Source organism: Peromyscus maniculatus, chromosome 9, assembly GCF_049852395.1.
Source record: "Peromyscus maniculatus bairdii isolate BWxNUB_F1_BW_parent chromosome 9, HU_Pman_BW_mat_3.1, whole genome shotgun sequence".
In the NCBI taxonomy this organism is placed as follows: Eukaryota; Metazoa; Chordata; class Mammalia; order Rodentia; family Cricetidae; genus Peromyscus; species Peromyscus maniculatus.
The window spans coordinates 101,758,912-101,774,679 of record NC_134860.1 but is presented as its reverse complement, the minus strand read 5'-3'; the positions used below and the strand labels follow the sequence as shown (position 1 = coordinate 101,774,679).

Here is a 15,768-nt window from a genome sequence, read left to right as displayed (position 1 = left end):
TACTGTGTGAGCCAGGAATCAGAAAGGAGGTTGGCATCTCCTCTTGGTGGATGCCTGGATCTAACAAAACATGTTAATTACTATCTACCTTCCTTTGGCTCCCTGTCTTCTACAGCACATGCTGGTCTGCAAAAACCGAGCGCTGAGGAACACGTTTGGCCTGCTTTGATCCTGCTGGGTAGGAGGTATAGGTCCAGTTCCTGGTGATATAGCTTGCACATGAACAACAACCCTGCTCTGCAAAGAATCACGTGCTAAAATCAAAGGTGCCAGCTGGTGTGCCATTCTGGAAACTTCAAAATGTGGGATTTAGCCAGATGTTCTGAGGGATCATCTTGCTCTTTTGGGGTATCTTGTTCCTGGCATCTTCCTTTCTCCTTGTCTCTTCTTCCATGAGGACCACAGTCTCCGGCACATGTAGCTACCACCATGAAGCGGTGTTTCACTGCAGGCCCTGAGACACTGAGCCAAGTGACTTTGCACTGTAGCCCCTGAAGCTGTGAGTCTTTATGTATCTTCAATACTTTAAGTTCTTTTCTGTCTGGCATTCTGCATCTTCCTTTGCATCTCCTCCACTGTGTTCCTAAGCCTCTGAGTATCCCTTATAGTGAGCTAGTGTGTGTAAAACATTTAATAGATGAGTTTATACTGTTTATACTGTTCTGTGTGTTCTTCAAACTATGAGTCAGAATTTAAGGTTTAATGGGTTTGTCTCTCTTTTTACTGTTGTTTCTGTTTGGTTTTGATCACTACATCAATCTTAAATTGTGTACCTGACACATGAGAAGTGTGTGAAGTAGAATGAATGAATTCAGCTTCCTGCCTTTTCGGTGCCTCAGCCTTGTTCTTCATGAACTGTTGATCTGCTAGTGTCTCTTTCTCACCCCTCACCACTCTTCCCTTATTTCCTTCCTCTTTCTATCCACAAAGATATTAACCAGCCTCTCTTCCCTTCAGCTGTCTTCATCCCACAACGCACGTCTTACATTTCACTCACTGCTGAAACGTGGGAAAACCGAAGCTGCGTGCTCTGCCCCCACTTTCTGTTCTTGTCCCCATCACTCATTACCCCCTCTTCCGTCTGCCCAGTCATTTCATTCAGTTCTGCTCATGAGACTTTTCATCACTGTGACCAAATTCTTGTGAAGGAATCATTAAACTGTTTAAAGAGAAGACTTACTTTGCTCATATTTGGAGGTCTCGGTTTGTGGTGGTCTGGCTCCACTGCTCTGGGCCTGACATGAGTCTGAACTTTGTTTAAGAATTACATATGTAGTAACATGGTCCACCATCGAATGGTGGACAGGGAGCAGACAGAGAAGAAGGGGCCAAGCACAGGATACAGCTCAAAAATAGACACCTCCAGTGACCTACTTTCTCCAGCGAGGTATCAACTCTTAATGTCTCCAGAGCTCAGCAAACAACCCTGCCAGTGGGGAAAAAGACTTGCCTTCAGAACATGAGATATAGGGGATACCCCTTATTCACACCCTAGCATTCTCATATATTGATGTTTATGTAGTCTTAATTTGCAGAGCATCCTTGTTTTCTTTACTTGTTCTCTTTAGAAGTGATGACATTTCCCCTCACTTCTGTTTGTTTTGCCCTTCTCTGTGATTATTTGCCCTCCAACTGCTTCATATTTTTTGTTGTTCTTTGAGATGCCATATTCAATTCTCACTTTTATTGTCAAAAGTAAAACAAAACAAAAATCCAAAACCCAAACAACCTGTAATTAGTGATCTCATCAAATAAGAGTCCTTCAGCAACTGCAATACACAGTTCTTAACATCACATTCCCTCACAAGATCTGGAGGACTCTATCTGAATCTGTCTTAAAGTCTCCTCCTTGAAGATTAGCTTTCATTGTACTGAAAGGTATTATACAAACTTTCAAGAGAGGGAAGCAACCAATAGCCCTACCCAGCTATGACACCTAGGAACCACAACAATGACTAGCATGACATGATGATCTTAAGGGTACCATAGTGGCACTTACACCTTGGTGGTAAGTAACAGTTCCCTAATTAAACTTAAGGCCTACTTAATAAGAGGAAAATCATGCCTCATACTGAAAACACAGCCAACTACCCAGGGATTGTGAACTTGTGGATCCCACAGAAGACCTGACTACTACCAATTTACAAAACCAGCATAATTCCTCACTGCATTTAAAATACTTATCCTTACATCCACTGATCCTATAAACTTCTCTTTGCAGTAATGGAAATCATTACAGAAGATGGATGAAGAGTGTTACCACAACTGGTCAAAAGGCAGAGAACAGTGATTGTGGGGTACCCAGCTTCAGATGAGACATCTACAGCACAACTTCTGTATCTAAGGTTTAGGGAACATTGTGGAGTAGGGGACAGAAAGACTGTAAGAGCCAGAGGACCAGGACGTCTGCTGTGAGAATGTGTCTCCTAGAAGAGAAGGAAGCTACACCCATGATACCTCAACGGTATGGCTGCCTAAACAAGACCTGAAGAAGTACAACATAAGAAGATATGATAACATGGACAGGGCAAATCTCAAGGGCCCCTACCACAAACAAGGCAACTAAGGAATGCTGTACACCAGAGCAATAGCCTTTCCCAGGGATAAGCCCCCTAATAGGTTATCCAATACCAAATGGTCAGTCTTGAAATCATATTCACATACAAGTAACACTAAGTAGGCAAATCAGGCTGTATGTATATTTCAAGAGAAAACAATGACTAGTGAATGGAAAAGATTAGATAGAGGAAGGGGAAATGATGCAATATTAAATTAAAATGTATGTTAAAAAATCATGTACCCTAACTGATACTTTTCTTTGAATTTTAGTATTGCATTTGTGGTTGATACATTGTACACCCCAATAATCTTATCTGGTGGTCAGAGAACATAACAGTCACTACAATAAGCATAGAGGTTAAGCAGTGGTAGGACACATCTTTAATCCTAGCATTCCGGAGGCAGAGATCTGGATGGATCTCGGTGAATTCAAGGCCACACTGGGAATAGCCAGGCCTGGTGACACACACCTTTCAATTTCAGCACTTGAGAGCTCATGTCTTGCTTGGGAAAGACACATGCCTTTAATCCCAGGAAGTGATGGCAAGAAGCAGAAAGGTATACAAGGCCCGAGGAACCAGGAACTAGGGGCTTTTAGGACGTTTTTAAGCTTTCAGGCTTTTAGCAGCGATTCAGCTGAGATCTATTCCGGATGAGGACTCAGAGACTTCCAGTTTGAGGAAACAAGATCAGCTGAGGAGTTGTTGAGGTGAGGCTGGCTGTGGCTTGTTCTGCTTCTCTGATCTTTCAGAATTCACCCCAATATCTGGCTCCAAGCTTTTTGTTAATAAGACCATCTAGCGATTCATGTTACATGCATTTCTATCACTGTTATTTTCTATTAAGGGAGAAGTTGTGATATGAGAAACAGAGCCATACAGTGATCAGCCACTTCCTTAAAATGGAACTGAAACTGGGTTTTGTTGTGTACCTCTTTATTCCCAGCACACAAGAGGAAGAGAAAGGTGGATCTCTGTAGGGTCAAGACCTGCATTATCTACATACCAAGTTCCAGGCCAGGCAGGCTACACAGTGAAACTCTGACCCCTGGCAAAAAGTTAAAAATAAATAAGGAATTGACACAACTTTAGGAGTAAAGACTTTGTTATGGGTCCTTCTGGGCATAAGCAATATAACTCAGAAAAGTTATATGCCTCTTCTCTGTTGTCTTAAAAGATGACATAAAAAGCCACAGCTCTCTGATATGGATGCTGGTGATAGGATTAGAAATCAAAATAAATAAATCCAGGTATAGCTCTTAAAACATTAGCGCTAAGTGTTGGATAAATGTTAGTGACTGCACTCATCATTGAAATACCAAGAGCATCTAGGAAAGGCCCTGAGATCACTTGAGGGAGGGTTCTGTATAAAGGTTCTGGGAGGAGGTAATCTTGTGTCAAGTTTTCAAAAATGAGGCAGATACAATTTCAAGAGGATAGAAAGGGTATTTCAGGCACCCAAGTGTGGTGATAGTGTGTCCCCCGATATATTGTGCACCCCAATAAATTTACTTGGGATCAAAGAACAGAGCAGCCACTAGATTAGACATACAGGCCAGAAAATGGTGGCACACACACCTTTAATCCTATCACTTAGGAGGCAGAGTTCCATCTGGATTTCTGTGAGTTCAAGGCCACCCTGGGGACAGCCAGGCATGGTGACACACATCTTTAATCCCAGAAAGTGATGGCAGGAAGCAGGAAGGTATATAAGGCTTGAGGAGCGGTAACTAGAGGCTTTTAAGCTTTGAGGCTTTCAGCAGCAGTTCAGCTGATATCAATTCAGATGAAGACTCAGATGCTTCCAGTTTGAGGAAACAGGATTGGCTGAGAAGTTGGTGAGGTGAGGTTTGCTGTGGCTTGTTCTGCTTCTCTGATCTTTCAGCATTCACCCCAATACCTGGTCCTGAGTTTTTTATTAATAAGACCATTTAAGATTCGTGTTACACCCAACATAACAAATAATGATATAAAAGATGGAAAACTGTGCTGTAAGAAAATATAAGTACATAAGAGATATTTACAGAGTATGTATTTTAAGTCCAAGAATACTAGGTTTAACATACCAACAGATGTAAAGCTTTGGGTCGATAATGGAGAACACCGAATATTTTGTTAAAATTAATTTTCTCCTATTAGATATTTTATCATATTTATTAGTTCACAAATATGTTTTATGTATTGCTTTGAAATGAAACAAACAAAACCACAGTACTGATACCTAAAATTAGATTGAGGGCAGCATATTTAAATTCATTTCTACATTTTCTGATTATATATATTAGATAGCAGATTTAAAATCTCCCTCACTCCAGGAAATAGGAGAAAAAGAATACCAATCAGTTGAGAACTAGGGTCTTAACATTAAAATGTATTTTATATTATATTCATTACATTTGTAACTGACCCATATAATAGGTTGACCATGTTTATTGCAGTTATTAATTCAGAATGTCTACAGCATTAGGGTGAAGTAAGATGTCAAAACCATTTAGTGAAATCTATATTCTTATTAAGACTATGTGTGCTGAGTTGCTCATTCATTTAAAGTAGTCTTGGGCAATAACAATCCATCTATGTTTATATACTACATTTAATCACAAGAGCCCAGACCACTTGGTAAACTAAAATTACTCCATTGTTCAACCATAACAATAATGATGCATACAGAAATAACACAAAATATAGAAACCTGATAAAATACATGGATTAAAATAAATGCTATGAATTCAAATTAATGATCTTGTTTATATACAGCAAAGATCTTCAAGTTGAAGCCTCTGAAGAAAGCAGGAAGAGACCTTGGCAATCACCTTCTCCAACTGTTTCATTTTACAGATAAGGAAACGAATTTTGATTCTTGTTGGTTCCCACTAAATAACAATATTATCTTTATGCAAGCATTTGCAAAAACAATACATATATTTTAAAGTGATATGAGAAGTATATACTATTCACCACTACTCAGTCAGAAATTAAGATTCTGAGAATTCCATCAATGAACCACTACTCAAGATGTTGCCATCCTTACTGCCAGGGGATTCTTAAGTGAAAGTCAGGAGTGTGCTGAAGGAATTTGGTATCTAGTTGAAGGCTTATTCTTCTCATACCCATTCCAACTCTCATGTTGCCTCTCTAAAAATGCCAATATGTCTGTGGTTCTCTTCTAGAGAAAGAGCCAATGTCAAGCCTTTATCAATATTTGGAAGGTTCAGAGACTCTCCAAAATACCCAAGGCCCCATAAGATGTCTTCATATTTAAATCAGGGGCTGTTTTTAGTATCTATGTATTGACTTCTTCTTTTTGAAATGCTTGGAGCCCACAGATATTTCAGATTTATGATTTTAACCTAGATGTGCAGTTATGGGACCCAAGTCGAAATATGAAACATTTAAAGTTCTTCATACTCATATCCTAAAGGTAATTTTATAAATTCTGTTTGCTTGCTTTTGAGAAAGGGTCTCACTCCATAGCATTGGCTGGCCTGGAAATTACTATATAGACAACATTTTAAATATTTCTGTGCATAAAATAAAATTTATTCTTATAAAAATAATTCCAGTTGTGACATCATGTAAGCACACAGAATGTTCTGTATTTTAAAATGTTTTCAGATTAGAGATACTCAGCCTATAGCTGCATCTATAAGTTAAAATTGAGGTACTACACTGGCCCCCCAAATTCAGAGAACTCTCTAACTGGAGCATCAGATTGTAGGCAACTTCCTCCACTTGTCTCTTGCCTCATTTTCCCTTGCAAAAGTCTTTGTTCCAATTCCCATTTGCACTTCTAGCTAAGGCTTAAAGTGGATCTCCCCAAAAAATCTCTTCTTCTAGCTCTACTCTTCATTCACAGAATCTTAAGAAATAATTATCATTTTAAGCTACTGTATCTGTGGCTAGCTTACTACCCATTCACTTTTACTCAAACAACAACTCACGCCTATAAATTTTATTTCAATTTTACAGTGCACAGGTATTTTCCTCATCTATCCTCTGATTCACTGAGTTCTAAACTCAGCCTTGGTGCAGGTGGGGAAGGACTAGGTCCAGGCCCAACTGGGTATGCCAGCCTGTGTTGACTCCCCACGGGAGGCCTTATGAGGAGGGGATGAGGGTGGGAAGGGGATAGGTGGGGGAGAGCAGTAGAAAAGGAGGGAGGGGGGAACAGGGATTGGTATGTAAAAGGAAAGAAAAATTTATTAAAATAAAAAAATTACCAAAAATAAGGTCACTGAAGTATGTAGTGTGATGTTAGAATGTAAAGCTTTGAGAGATCTGAGGTATGGCACTCAGAAAGAAATTAGGACACCCCAGAAGCAACCATGACTGTAGAACAGGGTGACCCTGGGGTGCCTCTGTGTGCAGTGATTGTCTAAATGGGGCATGTTAAAGATTTCCTGGCTGTTGCCACCATCAATGGAAAGGGTTCATGGATAGAGATCGAGGTCCTATAATTACTGTGGTGACCAGCTAGCAGGTGTTGTGAATATGACATTACATTGAGAAAATTTGAAAGAACAGAAACCATGTTCTAAGGAAGAAATTGAGTTGGGTCAACTTAGAGCAGAGCCTCAGTTTTGGATCCATGTAGGTGTGTGTGACGGGGATGCTGCATCATGTGAGTTAGGCTGCTGGAAGCTGGGCCGTGATTCCTCATGCAGAGCAGGAGTAGGGAGGCTCATCAGTTGCTGCTCCCATTGTTTGTCTACTTTAGAAGATATTTTGTGAATTGTAATTTGTATCCATTTGCGTTGTGTTAAACTGAAACTATGCCTGCATTCCTAGATCCTGGAGCATCTGTACCACTAGAGACAGTAAGTATCATTTCCCGTTTGCTACCTGTAGGTGACACAGCAGCCCAGCCATGGAGGTCCTCCTGTTGTCTCTCATAGCTGTGTGGTGGAGTCAGCAGGAATGAGGAAGGCTTGCTGAACACGAGGGCATTTTAAGGAGAATTTGCACATAGTTCCTGAGTTTGTATTTTAACAGTGATACAAAGATCATAGTTTTAACTTCTAGGCAGGAAAAGAAGACCCAAAGACATGTTGTATTTTGTATGTGGATTTTGTGAGGGTTAGAGCACCATGTAGTCATAAAAATTCCTTGCCTGGTTTGGGTGAACCAGTGAGTGCATGATTCAAGACAGTTGTAATTAAAGAGAGGTAAACGTGAGTTGGTTAGATTTCAAACATGGAAAGTGAGGTGAATAAGCAGCAAAGTTAGTAATCCTTAGAGCTGGGAGAAGAGCTGGGTCACACAGGCTGGGGAGATGGCCTTGGGCTGTGATATTATCAGGAATGACCCAGCAGGATGGCTCTCAGCTGAAGTTTCAATTCTGATGCTATTGAAGTGTTCAGACTTGGGGGCCTTTCAGTTCCAACATCTCACACCGCCCACCTCAGCGGTGGATGTGCTCCATCACTGAATCCCAGGCTGTACACTTGTCAACTGAAAAACTCCAGTATTTCCCTCTTTTTCTCTGTCTGCCTCTATCTGTGTTTCTGTCTCTGTGTCTCTATCTATCTCTGTGTCTCTGTTTCTGTCTCTGTCTATCTCTCTGTCTCTGTCTCTCTCTCTTTCTCTCCCTGATTTACTTTGAAAACCCCCCAAACACTCATTGCTTAATTCTCTGCAGTGGAATGTGTCGTTTGGTGTATCCACTTCTTTTATATTCTTAGCGTTTCATGCACAACACAGTTCCTGCGGCTCAGATAAGTAATGCCTTACCTTCATCTCAATTGCTTTGCCCTGCTGCTTTCTGTACTGACTCCTCCTGACCATCCCTCTGCATCTCATTTAGCACCTCACCCTCATTTTTCATGCTCAGGCTTGCAGGTGTTTTCTCCATTCCTTAAACATACGAGGATGTCTTCCTTCAGCCTTTGCACCCACTGATCTCAATGTGTGAGATGCATTTCTCTGTAACACTAGTGGGGCCCTCCCCAGCTTCAAGTATCATTTCCGATGAAGTACCATATGCCCAGAGGTCTTTAATGTTATTATTATTATTATGTTATTAGATAGCATCACATAATGTCATTCAAGTTTATAATGTGCTTCCCCATACCCGCTTTCTCAGTCTCACCTGTCCTCAATCCTGTAAGTCTGCCCTGTTCCCCAGTGATATTCTATGAAGTCTATATTCACAAAGAGAGGAAACATGCCATGTTTGTTTTTTTGATATGCATCGTCTCCAGCTGCATCCATTTTTAGGCCCATTTAACTGTGTTTCTTCATGTTTAAGGTGAGTGTACTAATAATATCACCCTTGCAGAGTTGTGATAATCCCATTTGCACTAGCATTGATATTAAGAACTTTGCACACTGCATATGTATTCTATTGCCAAAAGAAATTTCAAATCATTATTTGTCAATCAATATTCAATAGGCTTTAAGGTAATATTAATAAAAACTTCAATGGATTCTAATATCTCAGCAATTTCCATGTCAATATACACTAGCAAAGTCAATGTACAAAACTTAATAGTGATCTGTTTCCCTCATCTATGTCTGTGTCTGTGAATTCAAGGAAATTAGTTTATTATGTTTATTATGAGGTGTGTGTGTGTATGTGTGTGTGTGTGTGTGTGTGTGTGTGTGTGTCTAAAAATTTGCAGAAATCATACTCTAACTTGGCTTAAGGTGCTTTAATATTTTATTTTCTACTAAAACAGTAACAAAAGACATACATGAGAATATGGTAAAATTCAAAAAGAATACTTACATATTGGATATTTCCAGAAATTAAATAGTCAACTGCAATAGAATTCTGATTGGATTTGAAGCCTGTGCTATAAGAAGGAGTTTCATGGTACTGTGATCCCGGTCAAAAGCCCGTGGCTGGGGAAGTCATAGACCCTAGGTTAGAACCTGCTATTGTTATTTTACTCAGTTACTAAAGGGCCATGTTGTCTGTCAAATTTCTTTCTATATATTTATTTTTATGTGCATAGACTTGGACTACTCTCAGTTTTGGCCTGAGATGATTCTTTTTGCTATTATGTATAACTGATCAAAGTAATAAAAATAAGAGACTGCATACTCAGTCCTAAAGGTCGAACATCTTTCTCAACATCACCACTACCAGGCTCAGGAGACAAAACAGAGCAGCTGGATGATGAGGAGGCAAATTCTGGAGTCAACATGGCTCTTGCAGCTGTAAGTTCACACCAGGTGTGGTTACCTATGCAAGACCTGCACAAGGTTAGTCCAGCCCCAAACCCATCATGGATGGGGAAGTTGTTCTTCAGGCCTCATTCTTTACTAAGGAGATACTGGCTGTTAATCTTGGTGAAAAAAGACTCATTCCCTTCCCTGCCCCACAGAATGTGAAACCCCTGGTACATTTCCCATGCCTCACTGAGTAGATAGCCTTACATCCATGCATGTATTTGGACTTAGTAGTGTATGAGATGGGGAGGGCAGAGAAAGAGAAGACATCATGAAGGGGGAGGCATATTGCCAGGGAATTTATGGGGAGTTGGCAGAGGAAGTAAGGAGTGGATATAGTCGTTTTTCATTGTGTACTGTGTGAAGTTCCTAAGAATGAGGAGAAAGTAATATTAAAAATGTTTTCGTCCATCTAAGTTTTCTACATTAGACTAGAAAATGGTGTTGTCAGCAGGCGAGTGTTTGGCTCTGTTATATATATTTGTCCCTGCCACACTACAGCTACCTACTGCTATCATTTTGTTTGTGTGTCCCTCAGAGGTATATATGTAAAAGAGTAGGTCTCAAGAGTGGAGGTGGTAGGAGATGTTATGGACCATTGAAAGGTGGATGTTTGTGAGAGGGTCTTATGTTATTGAAGATTGCCTTTGAAAGGAATTGTAAGATGTGTTGTGGCTTTCTCTGTGTTGTGGTTCATGAGGTGACCATTTGAACATACACAAACCACTCTGATGGTCCACCACTAGCCACCTTTTACAGGGGGCAAGTCTATGGGGCTTCCTGATCTTTGACTTATTTTTTCAGAAAGATTTTTATTTTATTTTTAAATTTTATAATTAATTAATTTTACATATCAGCCACAGATTCCCCTGTCCTCCCTCCTCCTGCCCCCCCCCCACCAATCCACCCTCCATTCCCACCTCCTCTAAGGCAAGGACTCCCCTGGGGATTCAGCTCAGCCTGGTAGATTCAGTGGAGGCAGGTCCAGTCCCCTCCTCCCTTCACCTAGGCTGAGCAAAGTGTCCCAGCATAGGCCCTAGGTTCCAGAAAGCCAGCTCATGCACTAAGGACAGGTCCAGGTCCTACTGCCTGGGGGCCTCCTAAACAGTTCAAGCTAATCGACCGGTAGAGCTCCAGGAGTCCAATTGGTGAGAGAGAGGAGGGATTACATGAGCAAGAGATATTGAGACCATGATTGGATAAAGCACAGGGGCAAATAGCCAAACTAGTGGGAATACATGAACTGTGAACCAATAGCTGAGGATCCCCCATGGAACTGGACCAGGTCTCTGGATAAGTGAGACAGTTGATCTTTGACTTTTAATTTCTATATTTCTGATGTAAATAAACCTTCCACTTCATATATAGCCTGTGTCAGGTATTTCATTAGAGTAATAGAAATCTGAGCATGCATTTTTGTATTTTTAAATGTCATCATCCACTTTGTAGCATAACTTATACTTCAATCATTATCTTATAATCATTTTTGAGTACTTACCCACTTTTATAAAAAGATGTGAATGATAAGTTTTGCCCATCTTATGAATCTTCTTCATGGAAAGAACCCAAAAGGTAAATCATTGGCACCTAAAATTAAAGGAATACATAAACTGTTTAATGTATAGATAAAAGGAGAACTCAATGCTTTCTTCATAAGGAATTTTTTTTCTAAGAAAATGTTTCAACTAAAATATCTGATAAATAAAAACAGAATTTTGAAGCATTTTGACAAAAGATTTAATAATTTAGCAGCATTCTTCTTTTCCTTTGAAAGGATATGCAGATGTAAAACTCGTTTTCATAAAAGTGATAATCAGCAGAATGGAATCGTTTTTGAACGTGAATAAAATTCCAGAGTTGCTTTATTGAACAAGATTAGAGATTAAATTTCCAAGAAAAAAAAATGAAATATCAAATATTATAGAATTAAATTAGGAATCAATCAAAAGACAAATTTGCCAGAAGCTATCCTAATGATGATGAAGAGTTCAGAAAAGAACACCTCTTTAACCTGAGAAGTTTTGCAGCTTTGGTGGAGAACATGTTAGAGAACTAAGAACAAAGAGACTTGGATCAAGAGATAAAGATTTCCAAGGTCTGAAAACAATCCAAAGACACTTTTTAAAAATGTTTAATTTGGAAGAGATGTCTTATGTGAACCCAACATCTGGATCCCAAATTATTCAAATTCAGCAATAAAGTGGGCCAGCAATAAAGTGTTTTATGCCTTGTAAATTTTTTTGAAGGATGAAAATTTGCAGGCCAAATATTTATTACCACATGTTCTCATTTCTCCTTGTAAATGAGGAAAGAGAAGGCACAATGGCCATTCTCCCCTCCCCCCCCTTTTTTTTTTTTGGTTTTTAGAGACAGGTTTTCTCTGTGTAGCTTTGTGCCTCTCCTGGATCTCACTTTGTAGCCCAGGCCGGTCTCAGACTCACAAAGATCCACCTGGCTCTGCCTCCTGAGTGCTGGGATTAAAGGCATGGGCCGCCGCCGCCGCCGCCACCACCACCACCACCACCACCACCACCACCACCACCACCACCTGGCCTACTTCCCTTTTTTCAAAGACTCTCTTTACTGCCCCTAGTTATGTCCTACAAGGCAGGAATGCCGTAGGAGGTCAGAACAAGAGGTGGAGCAACATGTGCATATGATCATGGCTGTGGTTAAGCATTTCCAGGGTATTTGATGCGTACCTTGTTCTAACAAGCTCTCCATGGTACAGATCTTGATTCCCAGAGCTGTTTAATCATATAAGAAGAACTTTTCAACCACAAGAGTGAATATGAATAATAATATAAAAGTGACTGTGAGGGTTAGTTCCTATTGCCAACCTCTTTGGATCTGGAACCAACTGAGAAACACACCTCTCAGTGAGTCTTCAAGGGACTTTCTTGGCGTAATAAGCAGGACAAACCCTCCATGAGAGTGGATAGCAAATTCCATTGGCATTTTAGATATGAAAAATGTCCTAGGAAGGCCGTGCTGCAGTATGTCTGTGCTCCCTTCCAGCTGCCTGGTGCTTGCATCCGTTGCTGCCTGTGCTATTCTTCACCAACATCAGCATCTTTGGTCTTCTGATTGCACTGAAGACCAGACATCTTCCAAGAATCTCCTAGGATTTTAGCATCACAGTGAGACCATTGAAGTATTAGGCTTCTTGGACTGGATTCTGAACCTCTCCAACATTTAGACAGCCACTGTTGAATTGTTATTCATTATAAGACATTCCGATAACCCCATCACCACATACATCATGTTATTTGATCATTTATTCTGTTGATGTCTTATGTATAAGGGGGAAATACACTTAAATGAGGGGTGTGGAAGTCTAAAAGGCCACTAGTACCACATACACACAAATGAGGGATTGTTAAAGAAATAGATGACACTTCATCTGTGGTAGGAAGGATTCAAAATGAATCAGGATATACATACCTTACGTCAGAAATGGGTGCATATGTATGACTTTTGGGGACATGTCAAAAGGAGGCAACAGCCGATCTCAGGGGCTCTCATTAATGATAGATGAAACATATGGAGCATCAGAGGGGATAACATCCACTATGAACAGAAATATCAGAACATTTTAAGTTTATGACTCTATAATTACACTCAAAACCATCAGTGATCACCACTAGGTGTTGCTAGGGTACCAATCTATTATTCCAAAAAGAGGCTAAAAAAAAAAAAAGAGCAGGAGACAAAGTTCAGTGTTTATTTTGACTTTCTATGTGAACTACTTTACAGTGGAGAGCTAGTGAAATAAAGCTTCATTATATTATAGAGCTATTAAATGCAGAAAGAAAGATAAAGTCATAATAAATAAAACGGCGACTTCTCCACTTCAATGTAAGCAGCATAAACAAGCTATAAAAAATTGCTACAAAACTCCGATGTGTTCAGTAAAATGTTTTGGCACAGATGCACTACCTAAGTGGAACACTCAACTCAGTTCTTAAATTGAGGAGGAGGAGGAGTTGGAAGGAATTGGATGAATATGATTAGAATATCCATTTCACAAATGTATAAAACTTTCAAAGAATTAAAAAGTCATTGTAAAGACGTACTATAACTAGATCTACCAGGTAGTGTATGTGTCTCTCGATATATTTAAAACAACTTTCTAAACGAGGGCATCGAGATGATAGAATAGATTTTCACACTTATCCTTCATAAAAGCATTAATTTCAACACTTAACCATTAACAGAAAGTGTAAGCGCTAAATCTGAGCGAGTGGTTGGGTACAACAGAGAAGACGGTAAAGAATCATTAAAGAGGACATCACAGAGCACCGCACATGACCTGGGTCATGCCTGCCCAAACCTGTACAGCATAGCTTAGAGGCAGACACCCTTAATTTGAGGGTAGGCCAGTGAAAAGTACACTCAGCTTTTCAGAACCCATTGTCAGACCTCTTTCAGGGAGCCTCAGAACCAGGCCAGCCCGTGAAAATCTGTCTTCCGGTCAAACTTAGATGATAAGCTGGCTCCCAAACCAGCCCTGTGAACTAACTTCAGCCTGAACAAAGGCTGCTTACAAGGGGATTCTCAAATATGTACTAGTTATTGCTCAGTAAAACCTCATGGGCTAAGGGGGCATGGAATGAAATATTCAGTGTTAAATGAACCAAAGCCAAATCAGACAAGCCAGAATGCTATTCCCTACAAAGCTGTGCCTCAAAATGAGCAAGAGATGTGTTCTCACACAAACACATGCTGTATTCATCATCACTAGATTTTTAAAAATGAAAGAATGCTAATAAATACCAAGAAAATAGAAACTTAATAAAAAGATAAGAGCATAATCAAATTCAGACCACCACAGTAAAATAATGATCCATAAATCATTGTTAATGCCACTATAAAAGTTAAAATATAAAATGATTAATATTGAATTGCGATTGCCTTTGAGCGAGTTAATTTGTTGATTGATTCATCATTTTATGGAGCATTGGTAATTGATGAAAACTGGACATGGGGCCTAGTTGAGAGGAATGGACTGTCCTCTCTCCCTGTTCTTCTCTCCCTCTCTCCCTCTCTCCCTCTCTCCCCCTCCCATTGTCCCTCTCTCCCTCTTTCTCTGACCCTCCCCTGGACTTTCTCTCCTTCCCATCTGTCATTAAGTAAAAACGTTTGAACCACCATTTTCTCCCACCATACGGCTCTGCCTGACTGAGAAGCACTGGAGCCAGTTGACCAGAGATTGGAACCTCCAAAACCTTGAGCCCAAATAAATCTTGTGTCTTTAAATTGATTTTCTCTTGGTGTTTTATCATAGTAACAGAAAGCTGGCCAACACTGCTAATGCATCTGAAGTGTCCCCCAAGAGCTCTTGCTCTGAGAACTTGCTTTCTGGTTAGTGACAATATTTTAGGAGATGGTATAACATTTAGGATGATGGGTCTCTGTGGCAGACGCTTACCCTGACTTCTGGTCCTGGCTGACTCCTTACTTCCTGGTTCTGTGACGTCATCAGCATGCACCACATACACTGCTGCCATCAAGTCCCCCAGTTGCTTCCATACCGTCTAAGCTGCTCTGCTCTGCCTTCTCCGCTGTGCTGACGTGCAACTTCTGGGAGCATGAGCCAGAAGGAACCCGGAGTTGTTCTCTCTCATGTATGCCGTGAAAATGCTGTGGAAGTGACCACTACACATACTGACCCCCAAAGAATAGGAAATAACAGCGGGCAGCATTTCATTAATCAGGAAAAGGCACGATCAACAGGAAAAGAAACAACGTATGAACTGAAATAAAATATTTTCTGACAGTATCTGGTAAAGGGTAAACAGTCAAACTATGACTCCAGCAGGAAGAAAGCAAATAGCCCACTCAGAACCGGGGCAACTGAAAAACAGACAAAGGATCTGAACAGATCCCCCCCCCTTTTTTTTGTTTTTGTTTTTGTTCAGACAGGGTTTCTCTGTGTAGCTTTGTGCCTTTCCTGGAACTCACTTTGTAGCCCAGGCTAGCCTCAAACTCACAGAGATCCGCCTGCCTCTGCCTCCCAAGTGCTGGGATTAAAGGT

The 15,768-nt window shown here is 40.3% G+C and overlaps 1 long non-coding RNA gene across 1 annotated transcript in view; it reads right to left on the bottom strand.

Annotated features, from left to right (window-relative positions):
* The window catches only part of LOC107401345 (uncharacterized), a 234,171-nt gene extending 218,968 nt beyond the window's left edge, over nt 1–15,203 (bottom strand). Inside the window, exons 1-3 of the long non-coding RNA XR_006075665.2 lie at nt 15,163–15,203; nt 13,176–13,301; nt 11,230–11,318 (exon numbers count right to left, since the gene is read on the bottom strand). This is a non-coding gene — a long non-coding RNA (uncharacterized LOC107401345). The remainder of the gene's footprint in view (nt 1–11,229; nt 11,319–13,175; nt 13,302–15,162) is intronic.
* Nucleotides 15,204–15,768: the final 565 nt, after the last annotated feature.